Below are 15,926 nucleotides of genomic sequence, written 5' to 3'. Positions count from 1 at the left end.
AGTTTTCGGCCCTGAAAGGCTGAAGTAATTTGAATAAGGAGAGAAACACTCAAGTAAGGCTTGCTGTTCCTTTCTTCCTAGCCTTCTATGCAGTGTCCACAGCATTGAACATTTCCTTCCTTGCCAAAATCCATTCACAATATTGTGCAATAGATGCAGCATGAAATTTCCAGTTAACTACTCCAGTAGAAAATGAAGCTGTCATTGGTTACATAGCTCTGCTGAAAGCAGACAGGCTAGACACCTTTTGATGGACAGTAATCTTGTCACTTGACACTTTCAGCCTACTTAGTGGGTACTGCCTTCAGTCTTTCAAGGGGTCCTAAGAGAGCTTTCTTTGGATTTTCTCCCATTCCTCTTGTTAAGTGAGTAGTGGGAATCTTTCGCAACATCTGGTCTCCTTGGCATGCTAAAACTTTTTGTTGTAAACTGGATTCTACAATGAAAAATCCCACATTTTAAAAGGAAAGGTGTTGTCAAAGTTAGGTAATGATTTTATCTTTCTGTCTTGTTTTCAGTCATACTTTCTTCCTTCTTCATCTTTTCCTGCAGTTTATTTCTCTTACTAAGTCAGCAGACACCTGTGTTTGCTATGATAAGTTTGCACAATAAATGTGACTGAAACTAACGTTTTGGATTTTTTTTAGGCCAGAGATGGCATGCAGTTTTGCTCAATATTGCAGAAAATGCCTCAAGTGATTCATGCATGCCTTAACACAGATAAAAGCATGAGGTGTGTGCATAGCATATGGCAGTATCACATGCACTGTGCTGTCATTGTAATTAAACTGGCTCAACTCGTCTATGATAGCCTGGTGTAAGTTTTAGATGTTATTGATACCATAAACTCTCTTCTAATTGAATCAAAATAAGACAACTAATCTAATTGAAATAAGACAATAACCATAAAGAATTAGACCTGTGGAAGCCTGCATCCCATCTGACTGTCCCAACGCAAGGGGAGAGGAAACAACAGTGATGTTTCCCGCAAAACAGTTTCTTACTGTGTGATCCCATGAATCCAGCGTCAGTCTTTTTTAACCTCGCAGGTACCACTAGGGATGGCCATTACTGCCCTCATGGCAGCACAAATGTTTCTCTACACACATAGGGTAATGGGAGTGTGGTGGTGGGAGAGGCTCTAACAGACTTCAGTTTGGCAAGCATGGGGAAACTGCACAAGCTCCTAAATGGTGCCCTGGTTTTCTGATGGTGGGGTGTGGTTTAGAGGGAGTGGAGCTCATTTGAGCCACATTGCCATCATATGGACGTGAACAAATAGCTGCCATGGGGGTGCGTGAGGGATAGAAACCACCTGTGTTCAGTGCAAAAGACCCCAGAAAGTTGTGGGGGGGTCATCAGTTCACTGTGGTTTTGACCTGAGAAATGCAAACCTCTGTTCTGTAAACTAGTGGAAAAAGAAGCATTTTCAGAAATTTCTCAGCTCCCTTCTTTATGAAGATTGTGTAAATGACCATAAATTAAATTTAAAATAATTCAAAGGGGTAATTCTAGAAAAATGAGACAGTTTGATTGCAAATCTGCTTATGGCCTTTTCAGTTTGTTGCTAAAAGTCAAGGCAGTTTTTGTTTTTTATAAAGTTGAAACTTTTTATTTGTCTTGGGAAAGCTGACTTCCTGCCTAGCTGGCAAACACATAGTTCCTCCCACCTCAGGCTTTTAAAAAAACATGAAGCGTAGTCAAAAAAGACATTCAGCCCACCTGCTTCTGAGCCCTTAGAAACTTATTCTTCATCACCAGCTGTGACAAATCCTGTCTTTTTTACTTTTTCTTTTAAGAAAGCAGAACTGTTCTCCAAACTGGACCTGGGATTTTCTTAAAAAATCACCATATTTGTGATACCAGTTGCAGACAGCTGAAGGTTGTTGTGTTAGGGGAGCAGGCAGGGTATGTGTATATGTCTCTCAGTCCCACAGACTAGTTTCCCTACTTGCACTGAAAGGCCTTTGGGAACATTTTCCTTACCAAAAAGAGGAGGGAACTTAGTCACTTTTGCAGAGGCTAAGTTCAGGACTGAACTTCGCTTTTCTGGTTGATTTTCCTTGCTACCAGCCCCATGGGACCAGATTTCTGCTTAGAAACTGCCATGTCTGGCAAATGCAAGGAGTACAAGAGTTTCACAACCCACTTCCTGATATTTCTGCAGCTCCACAGTGCAGCAGCCTGCTCTACTTCTGGGCTGTGTACACCAGGGGCAGGTGGCTGGTCTGGTCTGTGTGTGGCCAGGCTGAAGCATACAACTGCTGTTGTCACAGAGCCAAGGAGAGGATGGAGCACATGAAATAGCTCAGTATTTGCCTTGCAGGAATTCAGCATTCCCTGTAGCCCTAACAAAGCTCCACCTCTCAGCATTGCCTAGAATAAGGTCTTTTCTACTCTGTGTGCCTCCAGAGTGCCTTCACACCTGCCAGAGTGAAAAAAGGAGAAAAAACAGAAAGGAAAAGGCTTATTTCCTCTTTTGGAATGGAGGGCTCCTATTGGAGGTAAAGGGCTAGTCCTTTTTGCAGCAGAGAAGTCCTCCCTTAGCGCAAAAATGGAAGAAGGGCCACATGTGCTCAGAACTTCCCATCACAGCTAGTAACTGTCAAGAGAGAAGAGAAAGCACAGGTCAGCCCAAGCAGTGCTGTGTGTCTTATTTCTGCACTTCGGAAAGGTGGTTCTGTTCCCTCCAAGTGTTAGCTATCTTTGAGTGCATTGAACATGGTGATTACAGAGCCAGGGTGGGGAGCTAGGGGAGGGCTAGAGACGAGCTTATAAAACGTAGAGAGGAGATTCCTCAACGGGACAGAGTAGCAAATGGGATACTGGGAGAGGTGTTGTGCGTTTATGACAGCCAATGAAAAATAAAAGTCACTGTTTTTCTGCCAGCTGGATCTCTCCTTTGGCACACTGAGCCTGGGGATGGCTCATTTGGCTTGCAGCAAGAAAGAGCAAGCAAGCAATTCTCATTTCTGCAGCCAAGAGGAGCAGGAAGGTTCAGCTTACACTGAGTCTGGGGAAGTGCAATGAGACAGTGCACCAAGCCAAAGTGGGTACAGAAACCAGACAGCTCAGCCCAGTGGAGAGCCCCTTCCTTCCCTGGGCTTCCTGCTGTGGAAGAAAGAGTGAGTCTGTAATGGCTAGGCTGGGCCTCAGGAAGGTTCTGGTCACCACCCTTGTCTGATGGCCTCACACTCCCTGATGCAGTCAGAAAACTGGAACAAAAGGGGCATCCACCCCAGACAGGGACACATTCCCACCCATAGCCTAGGCAGCAATTTCTGGGAAAGGCAGAGCTGTGCACAGAGTGCTGGCTTCTGGGGAGAGGCAAGAAGAAGCTGCGAGATTATGGTTCAAATGCTGGCTGAGGTGAGGGATTTAGGTTAAAACTCCCATTTCTTACTGCCTGTTGTAGTCTAGTGTAGGTATACTTTGTGCCTCCCTTGGAAATGGAATCACAGAGTTACCTTCCTTCCCATGTCTTCTCTTTTCCTAGTGGAAATACTTCGCAAGGCCTTAGGTTTTAGCTAGCCACTCCAGACAGAGAAGACAAACAGATACTGACAGGCTGTACACAAATAAAACTCAAGAGGTGCTGGAGTGAAAGGCTGAGCTGACCCAAACTAGTGAAATGAAGCTATGCTGCCTCCTGTTAAGCGACAACAGGACTCTATGTGTTCCATCAAGAATTTCACTCTTACATTTTGTGTTCTGCCTCTTTATGCTTTGTTATTTAGTACAGTAGTGACCTCTTATGTCAAGATCTCCCATAGCCTTTGTCCTCCAAAAAAATGCTTTATAGATGTGGAGCTAAACTGTTGTCAGGAAAAAGAGCTTCCACTGTACATGTCAGTGTCAGCCACCTTGGGCTTCTCACATCACTAAGTCCAGCAATAGCACTCAGGCTTGAGTTCATTCCCAACCTAGGCAAATTCTACCCTCTCACTCTAACGGAATGCCATTTTGATATTTGGTTTGGTACAACTGAAAAATTTGATTGCAGGAATGTGGTCCTGCATTCTGTTACACTTAATTTGTCAGAGTGTCGCTGTCTTATCTGAGTGATGGGCATCTCTAGACCGTTGTAACCTCTTTGTGGTCAAGAACATACCAGGGTCCTGGGCACCCGTGGTATCATGCTTGGCATAAGGAGGGGATGTTTTCTAGTTGAGGAAGAACGTATTGAAGGAAGGTAGCAGATCATGGGCAACAAATGGGCAAGAGACAAAGCCAGGAAGTGTCCTGTGAGGCTTTGAGCAGCAGTTGCTTAAAATGGCAGGACGCTGGGCAGCAAATTGGATTGTTTGCTCCATGGCTTAGACAGTGGCTAGAGCTGGGTCTGAGGAAATCCAGGCTGCTTCCCACTGATGAAGAGGCCAACTGGAACAACAGCATGGCTTCAGTCTGTATCAGTGACATCTTGCATAGCCTGTGCTGTCATGGGATATGCAAGCACATACAGCACACCGCGTAATGCTAACAACAAGGCTACAGTCCACTAAACTGTATGTCTCTCCAGCACTGCCCTTCTTTCTACAAAAGAGATCCAGTTTTTCTGCTGATGACCTGCTTGAAACCCGCACTCTAAACTAAGATTAACATTTACCCCCCTTGAACGCCAGTGCTCTCTGGGAATCCCACTAGCCCATTCCTACCTCATAAGGCACTTCCTTTCTTCGGAAGGCCTTACTCCTTTCCAAGTCAGGGTCACCTCTCATCAAGCTGTCATAGACCTTTTAAAAAAGATTTCTGCTTTGACCAGGTGCAGGAGTCCCTGAACTGCCCTGTTCCTCTTTATGTCACTGACAACAGGAGCGTAACTGAATTTCCGGACTGAAATTACCGGCCCTCGTTACTGTGCAGGCGAGCACATCTTGCGGAGTAGCAGTGACACCCGGTGGCCATTAAATAAATTCGGAAAGTCTCTTTCACCTGAATTCCATCCAAGACAAACTGTGAGCAACAGATTTCTTTGGTCTCCTGAGAACTGTGAAATCAACTTCCAGTTGTATTTGTTCCAGCACACAAGAATAAAACATCTCTGGGAGATGAAAGATCAGATCTTAGGAACAGGGTGCATGCAAAGGAAATGAATCCCCTAAATTATCTCTACCCATTTTATAATGCCTAGCAAGTAACAGAAGATTGAAATGATTGTGATTTGTAACAACATACCCCAGAGCTGTCCAGAACATCTTTGCAAACCTTGAGGAAGACAGGAGTTAGACTGTGCTGTACAGAGACCAGTTTATCTTTGCAGTAGCAGGCAAGTACTCGACCACAGTTAGTTTGATCATCAGTAGATTTTTTTTATCCTTTTGCCTTTTTGCTTTGAGAAAATAGTGAGTTATGTGCAAGCAGGAGAACACCTTTCTACAAAATACAGTCAAAGCTGGCAGATTCTGTGCAGCCTCCCTTGCCTACAGCTGTTCACAGAAGTGCTGAGGCTGGCAGACACTACTTGAGATCATCCAGTCCAACCCTTCTGCTCAAGCAGGGTCAGCTAAAGCAGGTGCATAGGACTGTGTCCAGTCAGATTTTGAAAAGCTCCAGGGGTTGAGACTCCAAAACTTCTATGGCCAACCCATCCCAGTGTTCGACCACACTTAGAGTAAAAAAAAGTCTGTTCTTGTGTGCAGATGGAATATCATATATTTTAATCTGTGCCCATTGCCTCTTGTCCTGTCACTTGGCACCCTGAAAAGAGCCTGGCTCTGTCTTCTGGACTCCCAAAATGTTTTTTTTTTTCAGTAAGTGGAACTCACCGCAAACCTTATCTGCAAGACTTGTCTACATCTGTTCTAACAGGCAATCCGGTCACAGAGTCATAGAATAAATTAGGATGGGAGGGACCTCCAAAGGTCATGTAGTCCAACTGCAGTAATGTTCACACAGCTGCAGTTCACACAGCTTTGAATCAGGAGTTGTCCAAAAATTTGCACCTGAATTTGTCACAGTGGATTGGTTCCTCATTTTTTAATCCACCTATTCCAGAGACTTCAATTCTGTCTTTCTTTTCCTGTCTTTCAACATGATCTTACAGACTTTTCTTGTATTAGATAAAACGATGAGATGTAGGCTGTAATTTCACAAACATGTTAAGCTAGTATAGACTGGAACTCTAAGGTGAAAAGGTTGTCCACGACACAAACCCAGACCACCCTCCTAATTCTAGTTCTCCATGTACTTGAAAGCATGTTTTTTGCTGGTGCAACAGAGGAGACATTGTGGGGAGGAAGAAGAAAGTGGGTGGTTTCTTCTTAGGCCACAATTTTGATACATGACCTCATAATCAGATTTTGTTCCAGCCTCTGATCAGATTTTGATCGTGATGACGATCTTGAACCAAGCTTATCTGTTCTGTCTGTGCAATGTCTTGTGAGAGTTACTTTGTCAGTTCTTAGATACTGTGACTGTGGCTGAGAAAATGGTGAAAGACACCATAAGACTCATTTCCTTTCTGTAGATTTACAGAAGGGATTCAATGGTATGTTTGTCTGTGATAGCAGGCTTGGTTTTGATGATCAGAGAAGTCCCCTTCTACCTCTTCTTTCTGTAACCTTGAAAGGTACACCTGCAGAGATCTGGCCTCATCTTAGGTTAATAGTTTGTAGAACTAGAATCACTTGAATACTGGTCACTTTTGAATTCCTACTGAATTAAAAGCTGAGTTTTTAAACAAGCCCTTCCTGTCTGTTGTTTCATCCTATGGGGTCTTGCTTCCTACTCTGTCTTCTACTTTATCTCCAATATTTGTTTTTGACAAGACAGCCACCTGAGAAATTAATCCAGGTTATTTCTCTCCTTTCTACATGCCCTTGCCTTGACATCGCAAGCAGCATTTTTCCAACTAATATTTTCCACGTACTTTCCAGTGCATTTCTCAAAGAATCTCCATCTTCTATCTTCTGTTTTTTAGCCCCCCACCCCTTTGGCTTTTATCTTCTTGGGATGGTTTTTGCTTTTGTTCTTTCTGTTCCAAAATCATTGCTTCCTGACCTTGCCTTAATTATTTTCCTCAAGGATAGTTCAGTAGAAAATGGACACAAGGCTATTTAGTTAGCTCCAGCTTTCTTGTCTGCTTTGGCACTACGGATAATTACAGGGCTGTGGAGAAGGGGCCTGTATCACAGCTTTGTTTGATCAGGTGAAACACCATTATTAGATATCATGGTGGCAGACAGAAGGTATTGCAATGTTATTTGGGCAGTTGTCCTGTATAGTATTTCCCAAAATTTCCCAAACTTGCTGTTCAAGTATTACACGTCTCTTTCCACTCCTGTTCTTTGCTGTGGTGGCCCTGTGATCTCTGGCTGAGACTCTCCTGGCAAGCCTGTGTCCCCACTGCCTCTTACTTCTCCAGACACTAGCCAGAGCAAAGTGCTGGACCTGGCAAATAACTCCTCAAGTAAGTGCAACCCTGACACTAATTTGTGACTCAGCTATTTGGTGAAACAGGCAGGGCTCTGAGCTACTACTCAAAATGGGATGCCAGTATGGAAAGTGTAGGGTGATATGGAATAATTGCTGGAGGTAACTTAGAAATTAAATTTATATTAAAGGTACAGCATTGAAGAAATCTTCAGGGTGGAGTGTGGCGAATATGCAAGGAATCCATCCCACACAAGTTCCCTAGGCAACCTTAGATGTTGGCAACACCAGGGGAGTACGGTGTTACGAGTGTATCCATAACCGTGAGAGTTCAATACATTGAACGCAACCGGACTTGTAACACAGAAAAATTGGGCATCACTCAGAATCTAAGCCTAGCCGCCCCCAGCCCCTCTGATATCTGAGGACAAGCTGGAACGCAAGGGGGTTTATTTTCTGCCAAATTGCCTTGCTCTTTAACGCAACAGGTGATCTCATTTCTTTCTAACTGTCTGTTGCTAGTGTGAGACACTTGTTTATGGGAGGGTGACTCCCTCAACTTTCCCTTTGTAATGGGATCCCACCTTCCTGCAAGAAGCCTGAAAAATCTCCCTCAATGCATGCATCTTGACAAGTCAAGTGCCAAGGCAACTCATGAGTGAATCCTTCAGGTTGGGGATATTTTGGGAACAGCTGCTCTCACACATGCCACCAACCTGTTTTATGTCTCTGAGTAGATCTCTGCCAGGAAAGAACATGGGCATTGAAGATGACTTCAGGAACAAAATAACAACTCTATGAAGGAGTGAGCTCATCTTTCCTTTCGTCTCTGCAGTGGTCACTCAGGACTGGGTGAAACAGCAAGACAAGGTGAGGCTTTCCTTTTCCCACTCATTACGTCTTTGACATAGGAACTTTGAAGATAATGGGATGTGTAGGGACTGCATGTGCTGGGGATATTTCCTAGAGGAAAGGTAGTGCTACTCACAGGAGCACTGCAGGAGAGTTTCCTGTTTATGCACAACCGTAGGGACATAAAATACCAGCTTGTTACTGACCTGCAAATAGTGACCCTAATTCCTATGTTTGATGAAAGACTCCTATGCTGTGTTTGTGTTTCTGACATTAGCACCCTGCTGCAGGACAGGGCAAAAGCAGCTGTCTGCTCATGTGTATGGATCACATCCTCAACCATACTGGCAAATGTCAGAGGAACATGCAACTCTTAAGGTTATAGCCATGCAAATTTGCATTTGGCAGGAGCCTCTTCATGCATGCAGTTTATCACATTAGCTCCGGTGATCCTTCAGTGGCCAGTCAGGAAAGAAATTCACACCTTGGAAAGTCTTGGTAACAAAGAAGGATCTGTCTCTTCAATGACATTGTTAGAGGGCATCTAACAACTTCGTGAATTTTGCAAGGACATGCATCATCATATAGTCTGGATGAGTGACAAGGTCAACCTTACCACTGCTACGACTGATTCCTGTTATCATTGTACCTGAATTCCATCTTTTCTCTGAAGGCAAACAGTAGTTTTTCCTCAGGGTCCCTCTTACTTTTCCAAGTTAAAGAAAAATCTTGATGATCCTTTTAAAAGGAACTGTTATTTGTTGTTCCTTATTGTCCTTCAAGTAAACTATGCATAAAAGTTCTATGTAGTTCCCAAGGAATATTAGAGATAGCTTAAGTCTTTCCACAGGCTAAACTTCCTGAAAGCTCATAGACTCAGGAAGCTGAGCTCTGTTGGCAGAAGTATGAAGAGGGGATTTTCTTCTTTACAAATAATGGATTCAAGTACATTCAGACTATTTTTTTTAAGCTGCCGTAGTAAATCAGGACAGACAATCTTAAAAAAAGAATTTATTTAACACACAGAAAAAGTGGCTTTGAAAAACACCTCCCTTGGAAACAGGATCTTGCCTTTCAACTTCAGACTCATTATTCTCAAGTACCTGCAAGTGCCCAGTGTGATGGAAATTCACCATGACAACCACCACACCTTATTGTATTTTTATATCCATCCTGCTATGGTTGTGATTTCTGATACTTCGGTTGATAATGTGGAGTTCCTTTGGATAAAACCACCTCATTCATGGACTGTATCTAGCTGCCTCTCTAAGATCTAAAAGTTGCCTTTCTCACAGGACACTGGTTCTTAGCTTTCTTCCCCTCTCTATTGAAACTAGAAACTTAATGATCATGCCACTAGCCTTAGGACATGTAGATTTTATTGAACATTGCTGGAAGCCCTGACGCACACATTTTTTTGGAGTGTGGAAGAATATTCTTGCTTCCCTTGTTCTTGAACTGTCCTGCAGATAGCCACTTCTGACCATAATATGAGATGAGACCCTGCGCCAGATGACCATCTGATCAAGAGGTGTATTGGGGTATTCTATTGTACACTGTTACTGTGTAGCCCTATAATACAGTATTGCTAGTAACAGGCCATAACCTTTGTAACCTTTTTTAGTCAGTTACTACCGTGCTTGCCTTACCTGAACTTAATGGTATGTGCCTACGGCTTGTTTCACCTGATTTAGCTGTAACAGCAATTTTTTTGATTGACCAGGTGCTAATTTGTATAACTTTTGCTTAGCTTTCTATGGTTTTATCACTCTAACATAATGATGTTGCGTAGAGAAATACAGGTTTGTTAAGACAGAATAAGCCTCGAGAAGTGGAGACAGAGGATGTTATGTAGAGAACTACAGGCATGGGATGATAAAAGAAAGGGTACAGGGTTGACAAAGAAGATGCCACAGCTGTCTGCTCTGCCCTGGCCCCAAGGTGCATACTGGAGGTCCCAGAGGCAAGGGAGATACTGTGGGGGGGTGGGGGGTGTCTGAAAGTTTCTGGCTTGCTGCTGGCAGTACAAATCAAGCTGTAGTCCCATAGTGCCACAAGATGAAGCTGTATCAGAGCATTATTGTGTCACCTGCCCTGGTGTGAAAGCACTTAGCTTGTGCATATGTGTACACAGGAAAGGCTGACGGCTAATAAGATCTCATGAGACAAGCATCCCAGACAGAAATGCAGCTCCTGTAACACTGTTAAAGCTCCAGGGCAACTGCATTGTTGTCTGTCCTATGGTGTCTCAGGGCACACGGATGGGATTGCTGATATTTAGTGTTATTTAGTGATATTTAAGGTTAGACAACAGCTGATCTAGCCTGTAGCTGTTGAAGGCAGAATTGATTCTTTCTAAAGCATACCCTACAGTTGTTTGTCTAATGTTCTCTTTCTACCTTTTGTAATGGGAATCCTCCTTTCCTAGGGAGGCAGAGTCTGCATTGTATTGTTGTCATTAGAAAATATTTCCTCATGTCTGATAAAACTCTACCGTAGCGCAGTTTCAGCAGACAGGATTTGTCCTAGGTTTTTTTGCCACTCTGAAGAATTCAGGGCTTCTGTTTCTCCTGGCTTTCCATTTCAACCGTGAGCACCAGAAAATATCTTTATCTAAAGAAAGATGAGGTTTTTACATAATATCAGGGAGTAAGGCCTTTGGGAAGTAGCTTCTTGCAATGCTGTAGTCAAGGGCACTTATAGGTACTTCAGAATCATTTTTTTAGCAAAGACAATCTCACTGCAGCTGGAGGCAGGCTCTTGACTTGTACTGTTTCTGCCCCTGTTCAGTAAAGCACAGGTTTTTCTAGGCTATTGTTTGAAGAGAGAGCAAGGCCAGTAAGAAATAGGTCTAAAAACACTGAGGTCTTTGTATTTAGGAGTTTAGCCACTGATGAGGAGATGTTACTAGAGAAAGAAGCTTGGAGAAAGTGCTGGCTAGAAAGATGCGCCCAATTGCTGTTGCCTGGCAATGCTGCAAAGGCCATTGCCATATGACAATGCTGTATTGGAGCCCATAGCGAAGGAATAACGAGAGGGGAAAGTATGAGGGCAGGTTAAGTCAGTGGCAAGCTGCATCTATATGGGTTAGCTTTCTTGAGCCCAGCGCTGGTATGACATGGAAACATCCTACTGATAGTTAGCTCCAGCCCTTCTTTCAGCACAGTATGTCAAGATCTTCCTCCTCTTTTGCTTCTGAGAGGTTTCTGATCTTCTGCTCCTTCAACAAGGTGCTATATCCAGAACCCAGTGTTGGTGATGGGTCTTCTCATTGGACAGTGAATAAAGGGCTGAAAACTCTCAGCACCCTTAGTGAAGCATATCAACAGTTAGCACAGAGCTTGATTATAACCATGGATTTATACTGCTGAAGCATCCATCCTGTCCCTTTCCAATTGGCTTCCTGGGTCCTGCAGGTAGGAAAAGGCAATGTTGCAACACTAGAATAGCACCATAAATAAAGTTTTTAAAGGCGATTTGGAGTTGGTGAAGGTGTTGGATATTTATGCGTAGCCCAGAATGAGGTACAGCAGAATAACACAAGTGTTTGTGCACTAGTGCAGTCACCATTCCCAGGCTGATGCCCTGAGAGCTTCTCTGAAATACTCCATCACCCAAACTGTGACAGTAATTATACATCTGTGATTAAAAAAGCTTCTTCAGAGACAGCAAGAAAGAACTCCTTCTGCAAGGAGGCTTTAGACTTACGCTTTTGGCAGTCATGTCTGCTCCTTCTGGCACTCAAGAGAGTTGTCTGTTTGGTTTGTCTTCATGGTGGGATGTTTGGTGAACAAGGGAGGAAAGAGCATTACATCTGAAGATCTTGTTTAGACTGTTGTCTTCCTAAGTGAGAGTCTACAAGATGATACAGGTTTTTTAAGGCATTAGCCCAGAGGAGGCTGTGATAGAAAGTTTCCTCTGAAGAAATTAGCATGGTGGAAACTCATCAAGAGCAGTGGCAGACCATCAGAGATCTGTCCAGAAGACAAACATTCTATTTAAGCAGAAAACACAAAGTTCTGAGATCTATTTTCATGATTCTGCTCAAGAAAACTGAGGACTTCCTAAATCTTATACGGCAATATTAAGACCTTGACTCATCCCTTTACTACGACCCAAACACTCTTAAGATATCTGCATTTATGTCTCTGTTCTGTGTTGTATTGTTGCTCAAACTTGTCTGAAGTGGGTATAAAATATTAATTAATTGACAATATGCAATGTGCAATTTTTTACTTTCAGCTGCAAAGACTCAGAAGGCTCTTCAGTGTGTGGAATAAGGCTATCAACAGGAAGAAGGGTATGTATCTGACTTTTGCCAATCATTAAAGGCTTGCCAAAGTGTTGAACATCATTGGATAGAAAGAAAGAATGATCAATCACCAAGAGTATCTTAGACTTTAATGTACTATCAAGAGATAAGAAACCTGGAAAATGGGTTTGCCTTCATCTGAGATTAGAAATGCAGATGCTTTCAGGAGTTTTAAAGCAGAACAACTGAATGAGCTTTATGTCTCTATGGAAACTGGTAATGAGGATATACCTAATAAGCAAGAGATAAAGCAATGTGACTGTGTTTGAGCAGTATTGGCCAAGTAGGCTTGATTAGAGCAAGGAACATAAATGTAATGTTGCAATTTAATTGTGGCAACATCAGTCATGGACTGGGAGTAGGATAGTGTGTAGGCGTCAGAAGACAGTTGTGTGAGTCTGGAGAGCTGATCTCAGGGGTTGGATCCTGTATTGGGAACCCTGCAAAAGGGACTGTGTTTAAGGAGTTAGTGATCTTGAACAGGCCATGTCTGCCCTACTGGGATTAGTACTTAAGGCTTGAGCAGCCTGTATGCTAGCTTGAGTAGCTGCTGGGTTGTACTGTGTGTGAGTGGGTGCTACGACAGAGATAACATCCTCACCTGTTGGGAAACTTTCTATTAGCTGAACAGATTACTAATATAATCCTTAAGTTATAAAACCTTTGAGAAAAGTAAACTGTATGTGGATCAAGGGGTGGAATCTATTGACCCTGACCGGTTGACCATTGTATGTCAAGGAGTTAGTGACCCACAATACAGTTAACCTGAGCACACCAAGGCCTGTGCTGTGCATACAGCATGGCCTTCATGCTTGTGTTATCACACACAATCTCTTGACTGCAGGATAAACTCAGCCAGCTAATTGTAACTGCAGGCAGCTCCCACTGGGCACCAGTGATTACTACACCTGCATGGCCTTGCCTTTATTTAATAGAACAGCAAGTTCTCATCAGAACATCCTTTACAAATAGAGTTGTTTTCTTGTAAGAAAATAATATAATGTTTCCAATGACCTAGAAGATAAAAGATCTCTGCACAGATGGGATCTGCAAAGCATGCTGCGGGAAAATACTTCTGTAGTCCATTCAATGGTGCATGAAAGTGGGGTTCTCAAAATGCGAAGCATTTACTCAGTATCTTTAGTCTTCTTTTTATTCTATCTTATTGAAAGAGCTCTTTTATTACACAATTTGTTGTTGGGCATTTCTTATTGAGATCCAGAAAAAGCCCTGCACCATCTCTGCCCCTCTCACCCCTATCCCTGCTGGTGCAGAACAGAAGGCATTGCGCAGGCAGCTGTGATCTCTGCACAAATGCCTTAAGTGAGCAACAAATAGGGAAAAAAGTACAGGTGATTTTGGGAAGTAGGGGTCATGGTACACCCAGCTCACCCCTTCTTGACTGCACAAGGATTGCCTTAAGATGGAAGCGACAATGTATTCCTGTTCCTTCAATGCATAACTGGTAAGCAGGCTTCCTGGGGCAACAGACAGTACTTTTCAGAAGGGGTTTTGGGTGCACTAAGGGGAAGATGGAACATTCACTTTCATGCTGATAAGAAAGATGTAAGTAGGAAAAGTGCTGTGGAAAGGCTAGTTTGAAGCTGAAGAGCTCTGACAAAACTTTTCTCCTTTTTTTTTTTCCCCCTGAAAGCATTTGGGACTAGGGGAGGTAAGAAAACATCTTTCCTGCAAATTTAGTTCAGGAGTATATGCTAAGAAATCAGCTGAGTATCTGACCAGCCATCTACCAACTCTTGTGCTCTTATATCTTTTCAGTTATGTGTGCATAGATGCAGGGGTGTGTATAGTCATATGTGCATGCACACAAAAACACATATGTTGCTTTCTGAAAAGATAAATGTGGAAATTGAATCAGCTAGCTGGGTGCAAGTGAGTACAACTGTTTTTTGTATGCAGATTGCTTCTCTGCTCCTTTGTCCTCCGTGTGCAAATAAATCTGCACAGTAACTAAACAAGAGCCACACATCATAAAGCTGTTCCCCATGACACAGTGAGAGTCATGCCTGTCTCTGCAGAAGAGAGGGAGAGAGGATTTCTATACAGTTATGCAATAAGCAGCAAGAGTTAGTTATTAGTACTGCAGTATGGGAATACTGTGGACAATTTTCTTTTTTTCCCCTCGGTGACACAGAAGTTGCTATTGTGATTACTTTACTCACATTCTTATTTTTCTGAGGATGTTTATGCTATTATCTTTGCAGACAGAGCAACCCTGCTGGGAATCCTACAGGGTTTAATCATTTAATCTTGCTTTGCACCTGCTTCCTCAAGGGAACTAATCCTCATGGTGTTTTCACTGCAATTGAAATCACACTACCAGCCAAAGCTAGGCTGGGTGCTGTGTTCTTTGTAGTATCGTCTGGAGTCAGCAAAGCAGAAGAGGTTTTTTATGCGGGACAGGGATAAGGGATAATGGGTAGGAAAGGGAGATGCCATCACGGGATGTGTTTCCCAGCTTGACTTTCAAATGACATTAAAGCAGTGCCAGAGATAGAAATGTTGCATAGCTGGACCGAGCTGGTCTCAGTCTTGAGGAGGTACTCTTGTGCTCCTCCACCACAGTGAGCTCAAACAGAAAATGACCCATTAAACCTGTCTCTCCCACCTTGGACTGTTACAGAGCCAGGAGATCCTGCAAAATGCCAGCGCCAAGTACTTTAATCATAATTAGTAGGGCTCTTAAGCACAATTAAATTTCTGGGGCAACTGGCAATGGATGAGCATGAGCTGAGCTGCTAGTTAGTTACATCCATACTGTAATCGCCTATCGTTTCTGGAGAAGCTGGATTTATGATCGTCTCTGGCTTGTAATTTGTCCCTGCATATGGTCATTGCCTTCCAAGAGAGAATATTCAGGCCCCATTCTACTAGCATTTCAAGTGAGTGAAGAAGTCAACTGGGACACTGACAAAAACAAGGCAGAGGAAAATACTGGCTTCCCATATGCTGATAATTCTCAGGGATGTGCCTTTGGGAGCCTGCAGTGAATGCTCTGCAGCCTCTCAGCCATGTTCAGTCACTCAGCTGGGAGCTGGTACCTAGTCCAGGATCAGCAACCACTCAGGAATTCAGGGGGTGACCTGCCGTAGTTCTCCATCTGCTGCTAAGGAGACGCATGATGAATCCACATTGGAACAGCCCAAATAATTATGTGAACACTGTGTTGCTCCACAAGCTTTTGTGAGTAGGGTACATTAGAAATGAAGCTTGGTTGTGCAAATGGGATATTACTTGACAGTTCAAAGCTGGATTCTTATTCCTCTGAAGCTGCATATTGCTTTTAAATCCAGGTGTTTATTAGATGCACAGGCAGCAGGGAGCAGTGACGTAGGAGACTCATTACTGTATCAGGCCTGCGATGGCCTTG

This window comes from Gavia stellata, chromosome Z (genome assembly GCF_030936135.1).
Source record: "Gavia stellata isolate bGavSte3 chromosome Z, bGavSte3.hap2, whole genome shotgun sequence".
Classification (NCBI taxonomy): domain Eukaryota; kingdom Metazoa; phylum Chordata; class Aves; order Gaviiformes; family Gaviidae; genus Gavia; species Gavia stellata.
Note: the sequence above shows the minus strand (reverse complement) of the source record.